The sequence below is a fragment of the Malus sylvestris genome, chromosome 16 (assembly GCF_916048215.2).
Source record: "Malus sylvestris chromosome 16, drMalSylv7.2, whole genome shotgun sequence".
In the NCBI taxonomy this organism is placed as follows: domain Eukaryota; kingdom Viridiplantae; phylum Streptophyta; class Magnoliopsida; order Rosales; family Rosaceae; genus Malus; species Malus sylvestris.
In genome coordinates, this window is record NC_062275.1 from 22,207,045 (window position 1) to 22,217,505 (window position 10,461).

Below are 10,461 nucleotides of genomic sequence, written 5' to 3' on the forward strand. Positions count from 1 at the left end.
TAGATACTCGAAAATCAAAAAGTTGATTTTGGTGCTAGTTGTTACGGCTCGAAAACCCAAGCTATACTTTCGGGCGCACACAGTTATCGTCATGACGCAGTATCCGACATAATCCAAAACGCGTGGCAAAGAACGTAGCAACATATCCAGAAGGAGCGCCTAGGGAAAATGAGCACCAGAAAGACGTACCAGCCTAACTTGCAAGAGAGTTCTTCCAACCACTAATGATCGGGAATGGGTCTTGTCCTCAACACCCATAATGGTTCAACACTAGTGTAACAAATTGCCAATAGTCAAGTACTGTGGACCTAGTGGCCCAATTCCTCCTGTTGTGCACAAACTGGCCCAAATTGGTTCTAGCTTCGCAGCTCATGGTTGCGCCTACCTACTCCATGTCTTTCGACCACGCCAATCTTGCACCACAACTCCTAGCCATGCCCATGCCTGCTCCCCAGATTCTAGTCGCACCTATCTTGCACCACGGCTCCCAACCGTGCCTATCTTGCACCATAAATCCCAGTCGTGCCGATCTTACACAACGATAATCTAGGCTTCAAAGCAGCGTCCTGACTTATACCCCGCAACTCTCAGCAACACCGATCAGGCCTGCAATATTCTAAGCTTCAAAGCATTTAACAACGAAACAAAACACGAGGCTTTAACCAACATCTCCCTGGTTAGTAAAAGACTCAGCGGTGAAAAAGCTTGCAATCTATTTAGATTTCCAACTGACCACCAACCAAGCCGCATGGAGTACATAGGGAAACATCCAAGGATGGAGGAACACTTGGATACTATCCGGGAGTAGCTCACTGCATACAACCCGACCCAAATAACATAAGTTATGATGCCATGATGTGATGACTGACACTAAATTGACCATATAACCCCATCCTGAGATGATGTCACAAGCCAACTTAATGACAAACCCATAGTAAGATATTTATGATGTGCAAGAATTTGAACCAAAACGTTCATTATTAATAAATCCAAAGCAAATTTCAAAGTTCACTTATCAACCTCCCCACTTGGGGACACAAATTATCTAGGGAATTTAATCCCATTATTGCCACATCACATCAGAGCATCTAGAAGTTTCGCACAACAATAAACACATAAAAGTGTAGTGTTGTGCATAATTAAAAATGCGATCATGCAATTATTACAATAAAGATAAAACCACAGTAAATTAACCATCACCCTAAATCCAAATAATGAAAGCCTCACTGCCAAGCCCACTCGTCACTCCGGTATTCTCCTTATTCTTGCTATGTCCTGAAAGGGTTGACAAAACAAAATATGAGTAGACTAGTTTTATCACGTCAAAATCATTTGAATATAATAACCCCATTTTGAAATCGTATATATATAGTGAAAACTAATACATAATGTAATGTATAGCAAACAGGTGAATTGGCATCTACCTGATCAACATCTAGTGTCTACTAGCACATTTTAGCCTCTACTAGACAAAAAATGTACCTGTAATAAATCCTATAGCCGTAGCTAGCTATACAATATGTCTGATAACCATGTGGTGAAAATAAATCACCAATGATCTCAAGATATCATCTAAAGTTAAGATAAGTATAAGCCTCGTCAAAGACTAACATGAGTAATATGCATCATCATAGGCATTATAAATATTTATATAGTAAACAAATTGAAGTTTTCGAAGGGGTCCACTCACAGGTAAGCAGAGCATCCCTCGTCAATAGGCTCTTTGCCTAAACTCTTTTTATCCTCTAATAAACCTGTTTTAATAATATAAAGTTAAATTAAGCTTTAATCTACACTCTATGGGAAATCATCCAAAACTACCATTTAGGTAATGAATTTGCACAAACAAAGGGCGCCACGTGATTCAGAACAGCGAAAAACACAAAGATAGGTCACAGGTCCTGCACGCGCTGCCATGCTTCGGCCACTCGCCGTCGCAGTGAGAATTATAGAGTTTAATAGAATATACCTCTTCTGTTACGGAACTCCGTTAGGTTTAAAGGAATAGTGGTCGTCGCCGTCAAATTTAACAGTGACAGCAGCAGTCCGTCGGTGACCGTTGGCGGCAAAGTCGCCGAAAACGGTAGAAGAACATTAAAAAACGATCAAGGGCTTCCCGAGCACGAATTCAATAAAAAAAAACCATGTCAAATTCATAGAATTTAGTCTCACAAGGTTTAGAGACTTGCCCAAAACCAAATTAGAAGGAGGAGAGGTCAAATCCACCTCGGATTCAACGAGTTTAGCTCGGAGTACCTCGCCGGATTCTCAAAACTAGGTGCACAGAACCACAGAGGTTAAACCTTCAAATTTCAACACAAAATTCACTTGCAAAAAAAAAAGAAAATAGTACCTGGGATCGGTTCAGGTCGGTCCGTACACCACAGTCTCAAACTCACCGGAGTTTTACCGGAGAAAAACGTCAAAAACTGCATGAAATACAAAGAGAGTATGCAGGGGTTAAAACCCTTGGTTCAAACTGAAAAACAACTACTAGCTCAATCGCAGTGAGGTAGAAACAACTGCATTTAAGGAATTTCCCATAAATCTCACCTGGGTTAGAGTTTGGAGCTTCGAAGCTCTCGGATTCAATGGTGGGGTGCACCCTGGTGCACTGTCGCTACATGCAAGACCATATTCAGGTTCATTGAGTCTTAGGGATTCCAAATCTGTGGTTATGGGGTTTGATTTGTGGAGGAATCAAAGTGAGAGTAAGGGTGAAACTCTCAGAGCTTAGAGATAGAGTTCGTTAGTTAGAGAGGGACGAAGTGGGTATAATTCCACTTAAAAATGATTTGAAGTATAATTACATATTTGCCCCTCTATTAATTGTAAATTACAAATAAGCGCTCGAGGCTTCGATTCGTGTCACGCTTTCGACATTAAACTAATTAACGCACGAAAAAAAAATGAAACGTTAGAAAGTATAAGCGTTTTAATCTCGAGTCGAGGCTCGATAATTAATTAAGACACCCATTTAAGGGCAAAATAGACATTTCACATGTTTTGAGAATAAAATACAATATTTTAAGGAGCGGATTGTAGTACGAAGTCTCAAGCAGATCGCTGAACAAAACCTCACAAGCTTCAGATTATTTTAGTTGTTAAATAGTCTAGTTTTCCTTAGTTGCACTTACAATAGCGACTTCTATGCTTTCCTGTGGGAGAGTATAAACTAAGTCTCCGACACCCATCTGGGTATGCTCTCCAATGTGAGAGGGTCAACTAATTCCCAGACACCTATCTGGGTATGCTCTCCAGCACGAGAGGGTAAACTAATTCCCCGACACCTATTTGGGTATGCTTTCTTGCGCGAGATGGTAAACTAATTCTCCGACATTCATCTAGGTTTACTTTGCAGAGGGTAAACTATTTTCCCAACACCCATCTAGGTGTGCTCTCCAGAAATAGAAGGTAAAACAAATTTGCTGGCACCCAGCTACCGACATATTACACAGCTTATGAGAGCAGTTACATAAAGTGCAATGTATTCCTTGAATCTTGCCCACGAATTTCCAATTGACTACACACACTTTTTATGTGATTAGTTAGAGATTTTTCTATCCCAGAGACCTTTATCATGTTGTGATGTAGGCCATGTAGCTCAAAGGATCGAAGATTCAAAAACTGGCTAAGCGACACATGGTCAGGAGGTAGCAACTCACGATAGGCTCAGCAGCTTGACGCCCTAAGAAGCCAAGACTCACGACCATAATGGTTACGCAGACTCATTTGCTTCTCTAAAAGCAGCATATCTGACCGTTGGTCTTAAAATTTTTGAAAAGTCCTCAGTTGGAGCTCACGACCATAGTGGCTACGAAAACTCGTATGCTTCTCTAAAAGAAGCATTCCCTGTTGCCGGTCCTATGGCTAAAATTTTCACAAGACGAAGCCAACATTAGTAGAAAAAATATTTGAGCAACAAAATTTTGCATGACAAAGGAAATCTTATTGCGCAATCTACACTAGCACGACAATTCAGTAAACGGTTGCACAAAAATAACTTCCCAAAAGAAAAAGTAAAAAAACTTGTGTGACGAAGAGTCGTGTCGCGCAAGACACCTTTGCACGACGAAGACATACATTCATAGCACAAAGAGTAAGGAAAAAGGCGGGGAAGATGAGTTTTTGGTGCCAAAAACTTGTGCGATGAAGATTTTCCTACTACAATCTTGTGTAACAACATCTTGTCGCGCATAGTGCTCTGAAATGACAAATTGAATGTTTCAGCCAATGTGATTAGTGTGGCCTTAGCGCATTGGTCCACGATGTTGGGCACGTAGTTCAAACATTTTCCCCTATGCGGTGGAAATCTTGGTGAGTCATGCCAACGCGTTAAAAGGTGGAGGTTCGAGATTGTTTATCAGTAAGTATTATTAGTTTTCATATTCCATATACACACACACACACACTAATTAATTTATGTAATATTTAATATTATGTTTATGTTTATTAAATTGTAAACAAACTACAATTTCGACAACATGAACAAGTCAATGGCCGCCTACTTGAACCGGCTCTTCGCTGACCACTACAAGCAATGAAAGAGCGACCTCCACAAACAATTTGAGTTGTTTGGTGGTCAGGAGGTTGCTCTCCAGGAGGGTGTCCCGTTGGAGTTGGAGGAGTCTTCAAAGGACTAGGCGTGACTTTGCGGCCATTTTCAGGATGAGACCTATATGGTATGTCTGTTAATAAGTTCATTTTGTGTTATATTTTCGTTAAATATTACAACTAATACGTTCATTTTGTGTATTATTGAAGAAGGCAAAGGCCAACAAGATTAACCGGGAAAAAAAGACTCTTCACCACTATTTGGGTTCGAAGCCTTTCTCATATAGGATGGAGGCGCGATGGCAGTTACTAGATCGTCTCATATTCCAATTTTAAAATGTGACAAATATTAATTTCTTTTTTGCGCACAAACATTTTTCTTATCTTTTTCTTTTCATGAGGGTTCAAAATTCGCCAAGATCGACGTCTTCAAGGACGTTTATGTTCGACCCGGGAATGAGTTAGCCAAGCAGCTATGTGTAAGTATAGCTGAATTCTTATTACTCTCTTACGCTTCCAATTATTTTAAAAATTAATTCAATATTAATTATTATTATTATTTTCTTTCTTTTTGTCACATGCGACGGTGGTGGAGAATAGCCAGTATGTTCTTCAGAAGACTACCTCCCAGCCTTCCTAAGACACCACGATCGAGGTTGTGGATCCGCTCTAGGATGCGGGGTTTCTTATCCTAATAGAGAACTTGGATCAAACCCTTGGTCGGAGGCCTGGGGAGTATTGCCGAAGGATGGGGAATGCCCGACAGCGAGACACTAGGGCCTCTTCATCCAAGCAGTCAAAGGGCGAGGTCACGACATTAATGCAGAAAATGGTTGACCTGAGGAGTAAGCTCGCGTCCACACAGAGTTAAATGTTGTTGATCGTATAGGCCCTCATCTTGTTCGTCTCATCCATCTCCCACCAAGTGTTGACAATGAAATAATGTTAAAATTACTCCAATTTTGTTGCATGAATGTTTACTAGACGAAACATTTCATTGCGTGATGTCTTGACTAACGCAACTTTTTCATCCCCATAAGTACAATGTAACAATCGGCTTTTGTGTCCTGGTATTTCGCGAGACAAAGCGCTTCGTTCCAATAAGTTTAATGCGACGAACCTTTATTTCATCACATGGTCTTTTGTTGTGCAATGAATTTTGTTGATGCACAAAACCGGATGGTCTTGGAACAACGTAAATCCGACCGTGAATCTGCAAGAAATGTAAATGACACAAGATGTATCGTGGTTCACCCCAAGATTTGGGCTACGTCCACACTGATTGTATTATATTTCTCTGTTGAAGAGGGAGAGAGAGCTTAGGGGATGTGAAGAGCTTTGAGAGGGGGTGAGAGGCCTCTCCCAATTGTGAGGGTGAGGAGGCCCTTTTATAGAATAAGGGCTCCTCCCCTAATTACATATTTGCCCCTTCCTTTATTACATAATTACATTTAAGTCCATCGAGTATTTATACGAGGTCTAAATACGAGGCCCTAAATATGGTATAAACAGTAGTCCCCCAAGTCTTCAGTCAAGAGAGTCTTTTGGCTGGGGAGACTTGAAATTCAGTCCATGTGTGGGCCGAAGTAACTAGATGTTGTCTTGAACTGATGTTCGATGTAAGGCGGTGCTCAATCTGAAATGATGCTCAACCAGAAGTAGCACATGCTGCGAGACTGCTCGGCTTGTGGCTTATGTTGCCTTGGTTGGCTCGGCTTGTGGCGTTTGAAGGTGAGGGAGTCCCTTTTATAGAATAAGGGCTCACTCCTCAATACATAGATGATGGGCTAGAGTTGATGCTCGCGGCGAGGCGGTTGCTCAGCTGGCGACAATACTCTCTAATGATGGTGATGGAGTCCCTTTTATAGAATAAGGGCTCGCCCCTTCATGCATAAGTAATGGGCTAAGTCCCCCGAGTATTTTTCATGAGGCCCAGTTGAGGCCCAATATATGGTGTATATTGTAGTCCCCCAAGTCTTCGGTCAATAGACGCTGTTGCCTGGAGACTTCAAATTCAATCCATGTATGGGCTGAAATGGCGGTTGTTCGAAGGCGGTCTTTGTAGACCATGCACTGAAGCTTTGTAGGTGAAGCTTTGGAAGTGAAGTTTTGAAGCTAGAGCTCTGTAAATGAAGCTTTTGAAGCTAGAGCTTTTGTAAATGAAGCTTTGGAAGTTGATTGACATAAGTGATGCTCATGATTGTTTATGTTGATTGACATGAGTGATGCTCATGAATGTTTATGTATGATTGTCATGAGTGATGCTCATGAATGTTTATGTATGAATGACATGAGTAATGCTCATGTATAATTTGAAGTACTAGGCGTACTTTTGATTACCTGGTTGATGGCATGAAGGAGAGTACGGGTTGTACATTTCATCACCTGGTTGGTAGCATGAATGACTAGTTGCCAAATTAGAGTACGGGTTGTACAACTCATCACCTGGTTGGTAGCATGAATGGCTAGTTGCCAAATGATATTAGAGTACGGGTTGTACATTTCATCACCTAATTGGTGGCATGAATGGCTAGTTGCCAAATGATATTAGAGTACGGGTTGTACATTTCATCACCTGGTTGGTGGCATGAATGGCTAGTTGCCAAATGATATTAGAGTACGGGTTGTACATTTCATCACCTGGTTGGTGGTAATAGCGACATGTTGCCGAATAATTTTTGGAGTACTAGGCGTACTTTTGGTCATCTGATTGGTGATAATAGCGGCGGGTTGCCGAAAAATTTTGGAAGTACTGGGCGTACTGTTGATCACGTGGTTGGTGATAATAGAGGCAGGTTTCCGAATAATTGTGGAATACTGGGCGTACTTTTGGTCACCTGGTTGGTGATAATTTTGGGCTTATGGGCCTTCGCCCTCCACAACATGTCAGCCCATTTATTTTGGGCCTTGCCTTTTTATTTTTATTTTTTATTTTTTATTTTTTATTTTTACCCTCTGATGGGGTTTATACAGATATCTCCGAAAGATAAGAAAAATAAATTACATCATTCAAAAACACTGCTGTAGATGGGTATGGCATATGGTTGGATAATGGGATAATATATGCACAATTGAAGATTGGGTAGTGGAATGGTAGATGGCTGCAGAAGCTTTTGCTTTACTTTTTCTTTTTCTTTCTGCTTGTCCTTTCTGCATGGTCCACAAGTCCCCTGCGATTATCCATGGTCTTCCGCAATTATATCTGTCTACCCATGTTCTATGGCCTTTGAAGACCATCTGACTTTAAGCTTTTAATTGTCATTGCTTTCCTTGCTTTTCTCTAGAATGACAGTTGCTTGGATAGACACCACCCATTTGCTTTTATCTCTCTACTCCGAAATTATTACATCCACTTTCTCTGGCAGGATAACATCCTCCATGGAGCCCTCAATCATCTCATCCACTTTCTCCATCTGCTTTTCAGTCTCTCACTTCCTCCAAATTTCAGAAAAGCATTGATAAAGCTTTACGAGGCCTGCTCTGCTTAAACCCGGAATCGCCCTCCCCGCTTTCGGTACCTCCACCTGAAATCCGACTCAGGGTAGGTGTCGCCCTAGATCCACTGCTGAAAAGGGGTTCTGCGGACGGTACTGGTTTTTATGTCGACAGCAGCAGCAATGTTGAAACTGTGACTCTGTCAGAGTCTTGGGTTTTTTAGGCTCGATTGGTCGGGCCTCGGCATTGCAGGTTTTGCCTCGGATTTGCGAGGAGAGAGAAACAGTCTCAGATGGTTGCGTGTTGGGAAAATAACCTCCTCCCTGGATCTCCGGGTGTTAAAGAGCGTGTTGAGGACGACGGGGGCGGCGCACATGTGGGTGACGTCGTAAATGAGCCCTCATCGGCTTCTTCGTTTCAGCAGCAGCCCAGGACATGGAGCTGCTAGTACTCGACGTCATGGAGTAGGTGGTAGGGGGCGCGAGCTCCGTGCGAAAGGTGAGATCTCGGCGGGGGATGTGGAACCCGATGCCGTACAACCGTTCAGTAGTCGTCCGCGAGACCTCGCCGGAGCTCAATCAAGCTTATGTTGTTGCGTGAGCTGGAGCGTGAGCCTGTCCTCACTTTAGAGGAAATTTGGTATTTCTTGCAGCTTTTGGCTATGGCGGAAAGCTGAAGACAGAGAGAGACCAAGCGTTGACCATGATATTCTTCCTAAGTATTTGGACCCAATTATAACTTAGTTTCATGTATGTTATTTTCTAGGAATTATACAGGTTAATTGTGAGATCCCACATAGCCCAGGGGTGAGGATCCTGTAAGCCTTATATGTATATTCCCATCTCTACCTAGCACGAAGCCTTTTGGGAGCTCACTGGCTTCGAGTTCTGTAGGAACTCCAAAGTTAAGTGAGTTCGTGTGAGAGCAATCCCAAGATGGGTGACCCACTAGGAAATTCTCGTGTGAGTTTTCAGAAACAAAACCGTGAGGACGTGGTCAGGGCCCAAAGCGGACAATATCGTGCTACAATAGAGTCGAGCCTGAGATGTGGTAGGGGCCCAGGCCGGGATGTGACAATTGTCAACAAAAGGCCTCATGCTAGGTAAAGATGAGAATATACATATAAGGCTTACAGGATCCACTCCCTTGGGTGATGTGGGATGTTACAATCCACCCCCTTAAAGGGCCCGACGTCCTCATCGGCGCACTTCTCTGATACCAAATTGTCACATCCTAGCTCGGGCCTCCACCACACCCTGGGCTCAACTTCACCGTAGCATGATATTGTCCGCTTTGGGCCCCGACCACGCCCTCACGGTTTTGTTTCTGGGATCTCACACGAGAACTTCCCAGTGGGTCACCCATCCTGGGAATGCTCTTGTGTGAACTCACTTAACTTCAAAGTTTCGATGGAACCCGAAGCCAGTGAGCTCCCAAAAGGCCTCATGCTAGGTAGAGATGAGAATATACATATAAGGCTTACAGGATCCACTCCCCTGGGCGATGTGGGATGTTACATTTTAAATATAAGTTGTAGTTTTCTTTTTCTTGTTTTTTTTTTTTTAAATTTTAGTTGTAGTTTTTAGATATAAGTTGTAGTTTTTAAATTTAAATAACAAATTATGTTTGCCCTCGGTTGAAGATGGTTTTCTTTTGACAGGGCTAAAAGGAGCCATTTGGCCCTCGGTTGAAGATGGTAAGAAATATGACCCTGCACTGTTCATTAAATATTAATTTGTTAGAGGTCCAGACCCTAAACCAAAAGACCTCCAACAAATTAATATTTTAATGAATAATGCCGGGACATATTTCTTACCATTTGCAACAGAGGGCCAAATGGCCATAGGGCTTGTTTTAGTCTTGTCACAAAAAACCATCTCCAACCGAGGGCCAAAAGGTCATAGGGTCAAACATAATTTATTATTTAAATTTAAAAACTACAACAACTTAAATTAAATTAAATATAATTAAATATTTAAAAGAAATTATGAAAACAATTACTTCGTCATAGTAATTGGCGCCGTTTTCATGTTTACTTGCGAGGGTTAACAATTGTAGGTTAAAATAATTTTTTAATTGAAATGTCCAATTACTAGTAAAACTTAGTTTGAGATAGTTACATGTATAAATGCACATTTACCATCTCTAATAGGAAGCTTATATTTGGGGCACCCATTATATTTGTCCCACATCGGGAGAGAATTGATGACACACCCCGACCCTGGATGTCCATTAAGACTTTGAATTGAGCTGTGTTGGCTGACACTTGGAAGGTGACGAAGCCATAAAGTGTAGTGATATGAAAGATGTGAAAAAATTTAAACCTAAAAGTGTCTAAGTACACGTGTGCGCTGTGAGCGGGAATGAACCCATTTCACATGTGACTACAGAGCATAAGTAAAGTACAGTAAGGTAAGATAAGGATTATACCATCATAGGTAGCTACCTATACTGGAATATGCCAAGAATCCT

General features: G+C 41.8%; 1 long non-coding RNA gene across 1 annotated transcript; it reads right to left on the reverse strand.

Moving 5' to 3' along the window:
• Window positions 1–951: 951 nt before the first annotated feature.
• On the reverse strand, window positions 952–2,758 carry LOC126606682 (uncharacterized). Its single transcript, XR_007617297.1, has 5 exons — window positions 2,554–2,758; window positions 2,354–2,429; window positions 1,970–2,274; window positions 1,691–1,754; window positions 952–1,275 (listed from the first exon to the last, which is right to left on the reverse strand). It is a non-coding gene; the product is annotated as an uncharacterized LOC126606682 (long non-coding RNA).
• Between the last annotated feature and the right edge of the window lie 7,703 nt (window positions 2,759–10,461).